Here is a 12,620-nt window from a genome sequence, read left to right as displayed (position 1 = left end):
TTTAACATTTTTCCAGTCATTTAAAAATGCAAAAGCCATTCTTAGCTTGTGGGCTATACAAAAACAGACGGTGGATCAGATTTGGCTTGTAAGCCATTATTTGCTGACCTCTGTCCTAGATGACATACATACTCTTAAAATTTATAAAAATGAATTACTACCAAGTACATAAAAATTTACAATTGAAATTGACTGATGAACACAGTAAGGAATAACGCATTACATGGAGCATGATCATGCAGCATTAATTTACTGCACACCATTTCAAATACTTATCTGGCTCTCAGTTTATATTTGACTCTGTCCATATTGGTTGCCAGTGGAGAATTTCTTCCCAAATTGAAAATTTGTTAAACATGATTTAAGGTCTACAATATCACGAAAATATAGTCTCACCCAATGGCGATTTCTATAGAATAAGACACAGTTACAAATAAATATTGGGGTTGCTGTAATAAATTTATTTTCCAAGGAAGAATGATGTGTAATTATCTTAAACAAATTACTGTTATAATTAGTTGACATTCTTAATTATTGACTTTACAATTTTGAATTTTGTAATATTTTATGCTCCATAGTTTGATTTGTGAATTTTGTAAAGAATGACTTTTAATTTGTTGTAGATGTTATGTGAGAAATAAACAATATATGACTTAAAAAAATTAACTCAAAACGGATCACAGTCCTAGCTGTAAAGTACAAAACTATAAAACCTTAGAAGAAAACATAAGAGACAACTTAGATGACCTTGGGTGTGGCAATGACTTTTTAGATACAAACCAAAGGCACAATCCATGAAAGAAATCATTGATAAACTGCACTTCATTAAAATTAAAAACTTCTCCTCCGCAAAAGACATTTCCAGAGAATGAGAAGACAAGCCACGGACTGGGAAAAATTTTTTTTTGTTTGTTTGCAAAAGATACATCTGATAAAGAACTGTTATCCAAAATATACAAAGAATTCTTAAAACTCAACAATAAGAAAACAAGCAACCGAATTAAAAAATGAGCCAAAGACCTTAACAGACACATCGCCAAAGAAGATATACAGGTGGCAAATAAGCATATGAAAACATGCTGCACATCATATGTCATCAAGGAAAGGCAAACTAAAACAATGAGATACCGCTACACACCTAAGAATGGCCAAAATCCAGAACGCTGAAAACACCAAGTGCTGACAAGGATTTGGAGCAATAGGAACTCTCGTTTATTGCTGGTAGGAATGCAAAAATGGTACAACCACTTTTTGAAAGACCGTTTGGCAGTTTCTTACAAAACTAACTATGCTCTTCCCAATGTGAGTTAGCAATTGTGCTCCTCAGTATTTACTCAAAGGAGTTGAAATCATAAACAAAAACTTGCATATGGATGTTTATAGCAGCTTTATTCATAATTGCCAAAACTTGGAAGCAATCAAGATGTCCTTCAGTAGGTGAATGGATAAATAAACGGTGGTACCTCCAGACAATGGAATATTATTCAGCACTAAAAAGAATAGAACTATCAAGCCGTGAAAAGACAGGTAGGAACCCTAAATGCATGTTATCTGTGAAAGAAACCAATCTGAAAAGGCTAGATACTGTATGATTTCAATTATATGACATTCTGGAAAAGGAAAAAGTATGGAGAGAGTAGAAAGATCAGTGGTTGCCAGGGGTTAAGGAGGGATAGAGGGATAAATGGATGAATAGGTGGAACACGGAGAATTTTTATGGCAATGAAACTATTCTGTATGATACTATAATGGTGGGTACATGTCATTATGCGTTTGTCCAAACGCATAGAATGTACAACACCAAGAGTGAGACCTAATGTAAATTACGGACTTTGGGTGATAATGATGTGCCAATGTGTTTTCATCAGTTGTAACAAATGTACTAAATGTATCACTCTTTTGGGGGCTGTTGATAATGGAGAAAGCTATGCATGTGTGTGTGCAGAGAGTATATGTGAAATCTATGTACATTCCTCTTAATTTTGCTGTGAAACTGAAACTGCTGTAAAAAGAAAATTGTGTTTAAAAAAATAAGGAAGAAACCAAGACTTGACTTGATGATTTGGGATATTCTTAACCTCTTCACAATGCAAAAGATGCTAAAATTAGGAGATTTACTGTTAGAAAAGCATGCTGTGGAGAGAAAGCCGAGATTGTTCCTGGGCAACCTTTTGCTAGTTCTGAAATTAGATATACAATTCATGGATCCTTCAATCATAGAAGCAGAAGCTAGGAATAGAGATGTGATTTTCCAGGAGGGATCTGTGAATGACCCTCCTGTCTAGTTGAATATATCCCTATGACATACCTCAGAGACCCACAATATTTTTGAGAATGTTATACCAGAAGAAATACTGCCATCTTGGACTGAAAGAGACAGAGAGAGGATGAAACAAAGGAATGCCATCAGGCTTCCAAAATTCGACAGCAGGAAACAGTCTAATACAACTACTCAGATACAAATATATCCTACCTTTCAAGAAAAAATGAAGAATAACTCCTATGGCAGAACCTTGGGTTCAGAGCCTGGAGCCATGAGCCCAGAGGGTGAAATCTCAAGCCACAAAGAATTGCTCCTGGGCCTGGAAACCTAGCGGAATTTTTCCTACTGGGTATCAAAGTCACTTCGGACCGGTGCCCTCTTTGTTCTTTCTATTTTCTCCCTTTTGGAGTGAGAATGGCTAGAACTCTTATAATATGCCTGTACATTATTTTTTGAGAAAAGATAGCTTGTTTTCTAGTTTTACAGGTCCAGAGATGGACAAGAATTTTGTCCTAAGATTGATCATACTCAGAGTCTCACTCACACCTGATTTAGATGACTTTGATGATTAGATCTGGGACTTTTGAGCTGATGATACTTACGTGAGATTTTGGACTTGAATTGATGCTTTAAAGGGTTGAGACTTTGGTGAATGTTGGGATGGATGAATGCATTTTTTATGTGGGATGGATGTGAATATTTTGGGGTCAGAGGGAAGACTGAAGTAAGCTGAAAAATGTACCCCCCCCCCAAAGATATCCACAGGTAAATCCCTGAAACCTGTGAGTGTTATCTGGCAAAAATAAGAGTTTCTTCAGATGTGATTAATTTTAGGATCTTGAGATTGGGACATTATGCTGGATTATCCAGGTGGGCCCTAATGCAATTACATGCGTCCATGTAAGAGGGAGGCAGAGGGAGAGTTCACACTCAGAGGAGAATGTGATATGAAGACTGAACAAAGTGAAATTTGAAGATGCTGGCTCTAAAGATTGGAGGAATGTAGCCACAAGCCAAGGAATGCTGGCCGCCACAAACACTAGAAGAGGAAAGGAAGATTCTCCTCTGGATCCTTCAGAGGGAATATGGCCCTGCTGACATCTTGATTTTGGACCAGTGAAAATATTTTGGTACTTCTGGCCTCCAGACCTCTGAGAGAATATGTGTTGTTTTGAGCAATCAATTCATGGTAATTTTTACAGGAAACTAATCACAAGTGGAAACAACCCAAATGCCCATCAAGTGATGAATGGATGTAGAAAATGTGATATATCCATCTAATGAAATGTTAGTCAGCAATAAGAGGAATAAAGTACTGATGCATTCTGTGACATGAATGGACCTTGAAAGCATCATGCTAAGTGAAAGAATCCAGTCAAAAAGGACCACATATTGTGTGGTTTCATACCTATGAAATATCCAGAATAGACAAATCTATAATACACAGAAAGTAGATTAGCAACTGCCTAGGCTTGGGCAGGTGGGGAGACTGGAAAATGATAGCTAAGTGGAGCAGGGTTTATTTTGGGGGCAATGAAAATATTCCAGAATTTATTGTGGTGATGGATGCAGAACTCTATGAGTATGCTAAAAGCTATTGAATTATAAATTCAAAGGGTAAATTGTACCGTATGTGAATTATATTGCAACATTTATTTTTTTTTAAAAAAAGAAGACTCTAAAGGGTGCTGAGAAAAAAGCAGACCAACTAGAGACCTTGGAATCTGAGGAATGACATAGTAGTGAGTGGGCTTCATCCAATCAATTAAAGGCCCGAATAGAATAAAAGAATGACCTCCGCTGAGCAAGAGGGAATTCTGCCAGCAGACAGCCTTCAGACTTGAACTGCAGCATCAGCTCTTTCCTGGGTCCCCAACCTGATGGCGCTTGGATTTGCCACCCTCTATGATCACATGAACCAATTTCTTAAAATAACTCTCTCTCTCTCTCTCTCTAAACATCCTATTGATTCGCTTTCTTTGGAGAACTATAACGAATACATAGAAGGTCAGGACTTTCACCATAGCCCTGTGGTAACTAGACCACCCTCACTTTGGTATCAGTGGAGAACACACGGGGAACGGGAACTCCAGTCCCCACCCAGTAGCAATAAGGAGCCCAGCCCTCTTTGGATGTCAGTGGTAGTCAACTAGAGAACCTGGACTTCTGCCCACACCTGGCATTAACAAATCAGCAACCCTCTCCTTCCCCTGTCAGAGCAGTGTCAGAAAAAAGCCATTTAAGACAAAGATTATGTAAGATCCAGAGTCTTGTAAGATAATATGAAAATATCTAGATTCAGTCAAAAATCACTCATCCTACAAAGAACCAGAAAAATCCCATTCTGAATGAAAAGCAAAGACAATCAACATGTCCCAACACCGAGATGACATAGATTTTAGAATTATCTCACAAAGATTTTAAACCAGTCATGATAAAAATATGTCAAAGAGCATTACAAACATGCATAAAACAAGTGAAAAAAAAGTAAATCTCAGAAAAGAAATTAAGGTGTCAGCAAATAAACAGAAGATAGGAAGATGGACTAAATGAAAATTTTAAAACTGAAAATTATACTAATTGAAATAAAAAAGCTCAGGGGACAGGCTTAACAGCAGAACGGAAGGAAGAGAGGAAAGTGTCACTGAATTGGAAGACAGAAAAATAGAAATTACCAAATCTGAACAACACAGAGAAAACAGATTGAAAAAAATGAAAACCTAGGGGCTCTATAACACTATAACAAAAGTCCTAACACCCACGTCATCAGAGAACCAGAAGGAAAGCATAAAGAAGGCAGGTCTGAAAAAGTATTTGAAGAAATAATGACTGTACCAAATTTGTCAAGAGACGTAAACTTACAGATTCAAATTGTTGAGCAAATGCTAAACAGGAGAACGCAAAGAAATCAACACCAAGACAAATCATAATTAAACTGCTGGAAACTAAAGACAGGAAAACAATTAGAATGGCAGTGGATTTATCTTCAAAAGCGTGGAAGCCAGAAAGAAGAGGCAAAATATTTTTTTAAGTGCTTGAAAATTACCCCAAAAAACTGTTAACCCACAATCATATATCCAGTGAACATATCCTTCAGGAATGAAGTGGCAATCAAGACATTTTCAGAAGGAAAATTAAGAGAATTTGTGGCTAGCAGATCTACCCTAAAAGAATGGCTAAAGAAGTTTTCTAAATGAATATAAAATAATAAAAGAACAAACCTTAGAACATCAGGATAGAAGAGAGATCAAGGTAAGCAAAAATATAGGCAAACACCAATAGGCTTTCCTTTTCCTCTTGAGTTTTCTAAATTATATTTGATGGTGAAAACCAAAATAATAATACTGCCTGATGTGGTCCTAAATGTATGTATGTAGAGGAAATATTTTAAACAATTATATGATAAGTGGAGGAAGGTAAAGAGATGTAAAGGGAGGTAAGGCTTCTGCATGTCACTAGAACTAGTAAAATAGCATAGGTGGACTGTGAGATGTTATGTATATATAATGTAATACTTAAAGCAATGATTAAAAGAGTCACACAAAGTGACACACTCAAAAGCACTATAGAGAAATCAAAATGGAATTCTGAAAAATGTTCAAGTAACCAACAGGAAAGCAGAAAAGAGAAAACAGCAAAAAAGCAGAATCTCAGACTTAAGCCCTAATATATAAGTAATTACTTTAAATGGAAGCGGTATAAATGTAGCAATTAAAGGCAGGGATTAACAGAATCAATTTAAAAATATGACCCAACTTTTACACTGTCCACAAGAAACTCATTTCAACTACAATGATATAGGCAAGTTGAAAGTAAATTGATGGAAAAAAAGATGTATCATGCAAATCTTAATCACAGGAAAGAAGGAGTGGCTATATTAATATTAGATAAAGTAGATTTCAGAGAAAAGAAATTTTTTAGAGACAGAGAGGGACATTTTATAACGATAAAAGTGTCAATCCACCGGGAAAACATAGAAATCTTAAATGAGTATGCACCAAACAAAGGAGCTACAAAATATGAGAAGCAAAAACAGAACTGAAAGAAGAAATAGAAAAATCCACAATTATAGTTGGAGACTTAAACACCCTTTTCTTAATAGTTGATAGAACAACTAGACAGAAAATCGGCAAGGATATAGAAGGATTTAACAACATCAGCTAAAGTGATCTAATTGACATTTATAGAATACTTTGCCCAACAACATCAGAATACACATTCCTTTTGAATACCCACAGAAGATATGCCAATATAAAGTATATCCTAAACCATAAAGCAAACCTCAACAAATTTAAAAATTTAAATCATATGGAGTATATTGTCTGACCACATGGAATCAAACTACTAATTGATAACAGAAAGATGAGGATAATGTGTAAACATTGAAAAACTAAACAACACACTTCTAAATAATCCATTAGTCAAAGAGAAAGAATCGAGGGAAATAAAAAATATATTTAACAAAATGAAAATACAGTATATCAAAATTTGTGGGGTGCAGCTAACCCAGTGCCGATTAGGAAACTTATAAAGCTAAATGTTTATATAATAAAGAGGAAAAGCTTCAAATCAATAATCCACGTTTCCACCTCAAGAGCCTAGAAAAAGAGGAGCGAAATAAACCCAAAGGAAACAGAATGAAAGAAATAAAAGAAAGGAGGAGAAAACAATGAAATGGAAAACAAAGAAACAATAATGAAAAAAATTAAACAAAGAGCGAGTTCTTTGGTAAGATCAATATTTTTTATTTTATTTCTTCCCTAACTTTATTGAAAGATAACTGACATATAACATCGAGTAAGTTTAAGGTACACAACATTAAGATTTGATAAACGTATATACTGCAAAATGATTACTACAATTAGGCTAGTTAAGACATCTTTCACCTCACAGTTACCATTTTTTTGTGCATGTGGTGAGAACTTTTTTTTTTTTGAGGAAGATTAGCCCTGAGCTAACTACTGCCAAACCTCGTCTCTTTGCTGAGGAAACCTGGCCCTGAGCTAACATCCATGCCCATCTTCCTCTACGTTATTCGTGGGACACCTACCACAGCATGGCTTTTGCCAAGCGGTGCCATGTCTGCACCCGGGACCTGAACTGGCGAACCCCAGGCCAGCGAGAAGCGGAACATGCGAACTTAACCACTGCGCCACTGGGCCAGCCTCGGTGAGAACTTTTAAGATCTACTTTCTTAGCATTCTTCAAGTATACGGTATAATATTGTTGACTATAATCACCGTGCTATACATTAGATCCCCAGAACTTGTTCATCTTATAACTGCAAATTTGTACCTTTTGACCACCTTCACCCATTCCCCCCCACCCCACCCCCACCCCCACCCCTAGCTATCCCCAATCTACTCTCTGTTTCTATGAATTTGGTGGGGTTTTTTTTTTTTTTTTTGGTGAGGAAGATTTGCCCTGAGCTAACATCTTTTGCCAATATTCCTCTTTTTTTTTTTCCTCCCCAAAGCCCCAGTACATAGCTGTATATTCTAGTTGCAAGTCCTTCTAGTTTTTCTATGTGATCCACCACCACAGCATGGCTACTGACAGACGGGTGGTGTGGTTCCGTGCCCAGGAACTGACCTCAGGCCACCGAAGTGGAGCATGCCAAACTTTAACCACTAGGCCATCAGGGATGGCTCTGGTGGGTTTTTTAGGTTCCCCATATAAATGAGATCAGACAGTATTTGTCTTTCTCTGACTTATTTCACTTAGCAAAATGCCCTCAAGGTCCATCTGTGTTGTCACAAATGGAAAGATTTCTTTATGCTTATGGATGAATAATATTCATATATATATATCACACTTTTTAATCTAGTCATCCATAAATAGACACTTAATTTGTTTCCATGTCTTGGCTATTATAAATAATGCTGCAATGAACATGGGGGTGCAGATAGCTCTTTGAGATGATGATTTCATTTCCTTTGGATGGATGTATACCCAGAAGTGGGATTGGTGGATCATATGGTAGTTCTACTTTTGCATTTTTTGAGGAAGCTCCATACTGTTTCTCATAAAGGCTTTACCAATTTACATTCCCATCAACAGTGCCTGAGTTCCCTTTTCTCCAGCACTTGCTATCTCTTGTCTTTTTTATGATAGCCATCTTAACAGGTTTGAGGTGATATCTCATGGTAGTTTTAACTTGCGTTTCCCTGATATCAATTGATGTTGAGCACCTTTTCACGTACCTGTTGGCCATTGCAGATCTTCTTTGGAAAAATATCTGTTAAGGTCCATTTGTACATATCTGTTAGTTCCATTTAGTCTATAGTTCAGATCCATTGTTTCCTTATTGATTCTCTGTCTGGATGGTCTAGCCATTGTTGAAAGTGGGATATTAAAGTTCCCAACTATTATTATATTGCTGTTTATTTCTCCTTTTATTTCTGTTAGCATTTGCTTTTTATATGTGGGTGCCCTGATGTTGGGTTAATAAATATTTACATCTGTTATATCTTTTTGATGAATTGACCCCTTTATCTTTATGTAATGACCTTTTTGTCTCTTGTAACAATTTTAGCTTAAAGCCTGTTTTGTCTGATATAAGTATAGCTACTGCTGCTTTATTTTGTTTACCATTTGCTTGGAATATCTTTCTTTCCCTTCATTCTCAGCCTATGTGTTTCCTTAAAGCTAAAGCGAATCTCTTGTAGGTAGCATATTTTTGAATCTTGTTTTTTTCTCTCGACTCAGCCGTTATATGCCTTTTGATTGGAGAATTTAATCTGTTTATGTTAAAATAATTATTTATAGGTAAAGACCTAGCATTGCCTTATTAATTGTTTTCTGTTTTATAGATCCTTTGTCCCTTGCTTTCTCTCTTGATGTCTTCTTTTGTGATTTAATATCTTTTTGTGGTGGTATACTTTGTCTCTTATAATCTTTTGTGTATCTATTACAGGTTTTTCTTTTGTGGTTACCATGAGGCTTAAATAAAATATCTTATAGTTATATCATACAATTTTAAACATAAGAACAACTTGAAGAGCATACATAAATGTCACTTTTCTTTCTCCCCCCATCACACTTTAGGTTATTTATGACACAATTTACATCATTTTTATATTGTCTATCCAATAACAAATTATTATAGTTATAGTCATTTTTAATACATTTGGTTTTTTTCAACTTTTAAACTACAGTTGTAAGTGATTTACATAGCAGCTTTACAATATTAGAGAATCTGGCTTTGACTATATATTTACTTTTACTGATAAGTTTTAGACATTCATGTTTTTATGATGTTAATTAGCTTCCTTTTATTTCAGTCCGTAAAATGCCCTTTAGCATTTCTCGTAAGGCAGGTCTAGTGGTGATGACCTCCGTCAGTTTTTATTTGTTTGGGAAAGTCTTTATCTCGCCTTCATTTCTGAAGAACAACTTTGCCAGGTATAGTATTCTAGTTTGCCAGTTTTTTTCTTTCAATATTTTGAATATATCATTTCACCCTTTTCAGGCCTGCAGAGTTTCTGCTGAGAAATCTGTTTATAATCTTATGAGTGCTCCCTCATGTTTGATGAGTCTCTTTTCTCTTGATGCTTTCAAAAATCTCTTTGCCATTGACTTTGGACAATTTAATTATAATGTGTCTTGGTGAAGCCCTTTTCAGGTTCAATCTGTTTGGGGTCCCTTGAGCCTCATGTATCTGAATGTCCATTCCTCTCCCAGTGTTTGGGAAGTTTTCAGCCACTATTTCTTTAAATAGATTTTCTGTCCCTTCTCATTCTCTTCTCCTTCTGAGATTCTAATATCGAGTATGTTGTTTCTCTTCATTGTGTCCCATAATTCTGGTAGGCTTTCTTCACTGTTTTTCATTCTTTTTTATTTTAGCTCCCCTAAATGGTTAATTTAACATGACCTGTGTTTGAGTTCAGGTTCTTTTGCTTGGTTGAATATGCTCTTGAAGATTTCTATTGAATTCTTTCGTTCAGTCATTAAATTATTCAGCTCTAGATTTCTGTTAGGCTTTCTTTTTTTTGATGGATTCTATTTCTTTGTTGAACTTCTCATTTTGGTCATGCATTGTTTTCCTAATTTTATTTAGTTTTCTGTCTGTTTGTTCTTTTAGTTTGCCGAAGCTCTTTAACAGTATTATTCTGAATTCTTTGTCAGACAGTTCATAGATCATACGCCACTCATCAAGCCATGTTGTGGTGGTGACCCACATACAAAATAGAGGAAGACTGGCACAGATGTTAGCTCAGGGCTAATCTTCCTCACCAAAAACAAAAAAGTAGCATGAGAGATACTTGTGATATGGAAATGTTCTGTATCTTGAAACTGAGTGTGTATTCATTTGTTTACAGTCAATTCAAGTTTGCCCTTTTGTGAATTTCCTGCTATCATCCTTGCTCATTTTTAATTGGATGATTTGTTTTCTTATTGATTTAATTTGTTGCATATTCAGGATTAATTATTTTATGGTTATAAGCATCAGAAATATCTTACTCTAGTTTTTGGCTTGTTTATAAACTGTCATGTCAAATGTACTAATCTTTTCCTTTTGTGTGTGTATGCTTTTTGTATCTTAAGACATCTTCCCCTGCTGTGATGTCATAGAAGTATTTCTTTTAAATATTTAATTTTTTATATTCAGGTTTTTAATGTATTTGAGCCTAATTTCTGTACATATAACTTTATTTTCTTTCTCCACATGGTGAGCTCTCCATTCTGAGCTGTTCTGTTTCTTTGATCCATTTGTCTATGCCTGTGCCAATACCGCCCTTTTTGAATAGATATCGCTTTATGAGTCTTGATAATGGTAGGACAGATTTTTATCTTGCTGCTCTTGCTAGAATCTTCAGCACTTATAAGAAGTATCCTGTTTTTCTTCCAGGCTGAAGAGGAATGCTTGTAACATTACAGCATTAAGTTTGATGTTTGCTCTGAGTATTTGGAAGGCATTGTTTTTAAAGATACCATGAATGATTAATTGATTGATTTTATCATATGCTTTTCCTGCACTTATCATGGTTATCATATGATACTGTTCTTTTAATTTGTTAATGTGATGAATTCAATTAATAAATTGTCTATTGTTAAATCTTCTGCAAGGTTTTGGGATAAATCTTACTTGATATGACATTATTTTAAAATGCTTCTTTAGATTCAGTTTGCTAATATATTATTTAGGATTTTTGCATCTATATGCATTAGTGACATTTGCCTGTAATTTTTCTGTTTTGTACCATCTTTATGTGGTTTTAATAATCAGGGTTATATTTGCTTCATAAAATGAGTTGGGGAGTCACCCCTCTCTCTTTTCCGGAGGAGTTTTTAATAGATAGGTATTATTTGGTTTTTGAAGTTTTGGCATATTTTAGCTAGCAAGCTGAAAATGTATTTTGGGGAGAGAGTAGGTAGGGAGATGTTTGACTACCAGTGCCATTTTGTCATCATTATAACTCTATTCTGGTTTTTCACCTCATTGAACTTATTCTTCAGTTGTATATGTTTTTCTACAGAATTATCTATTTCATCTACATTGTCAAATTTATTTGAATTGCATTGTTCATAGTATTCACTTATGATTTTTAAAAACTACTTCATCTCTAATTCTGTATCTGCACCTAATATTGTTTATTTATACCTTCATTTTCTTGTCTTGTCTTTACTTTTTTGAGGACTGATTGGACTAGGGTTTGTCATTTTAATAGTCTTTTCAAAAACTTGAGTTTTGACTTTACTAATCCTAGTGTTCTTTTTCTCTATTTCATTAGTGTTTTCTCTTATTGCAATTATTTCCCTCTTTCTTTTGTCTTCATGTTTAGTCCATTATTATTCTTTTAACTCTTGTTTTGAAAGCTCATTTTATTAAGTTTTAATCCTTCTTATTCTCTAATACATTCATTTAATGCTATAAATTTCTCTCTAAAGACTTGCTTTAACATCATCCTGACATTTAAATATGTATTATTTTTGTTTTTATATTTAGTTCTTAATATTTTATCATTTACCTTAGGGTTTTTATTTTATCCATAAAATATTTATGTGAGTGCTTTTAGTTTCCAAGTGTTTTGGTGTTTGAGACTGTTTTTTGCATATTTATTTTTACTTTTATTGCCTTTTGTTTAGAGAATTTGCCCTGTGTGGGGTTTTTTGTGTTTCTTGTGGCCTAGCACATGGTCAGCTTTTTAAGTGTTCCTTGTATGCTTAATAATAACTTACATCCCCTCAGTTTTGGGGGTTCAGAGTTCTATTTATGTTTTTTAAGGTCAATTTTACTAATTTTATTATTCAAATCATCTTTTTCTATTAAATTTAAGTCTGTCTCATCCGTCAATTTCTGAGAGAAGTATGAATTTATCAATTTCTGTGATCCATTTTTTCAAACTTTGCATTA

The sequence above is a fragment of the Equus asinus genome, chromosome X (genome assembly GCF_041296235.1).
Source record: "Equus asinus isolate D_3611 breed Donkey chromosome X, EquAss-T2T_v2, whole genome shotgun sequence".
NCBI lineage: Eukaryota > Metazoa > Chordata > Mammalia > Perissodactyla > Equidae > Equus > Equus asinus.
This window is presented reverse-complemented; position numbering follows the sequence as displayed.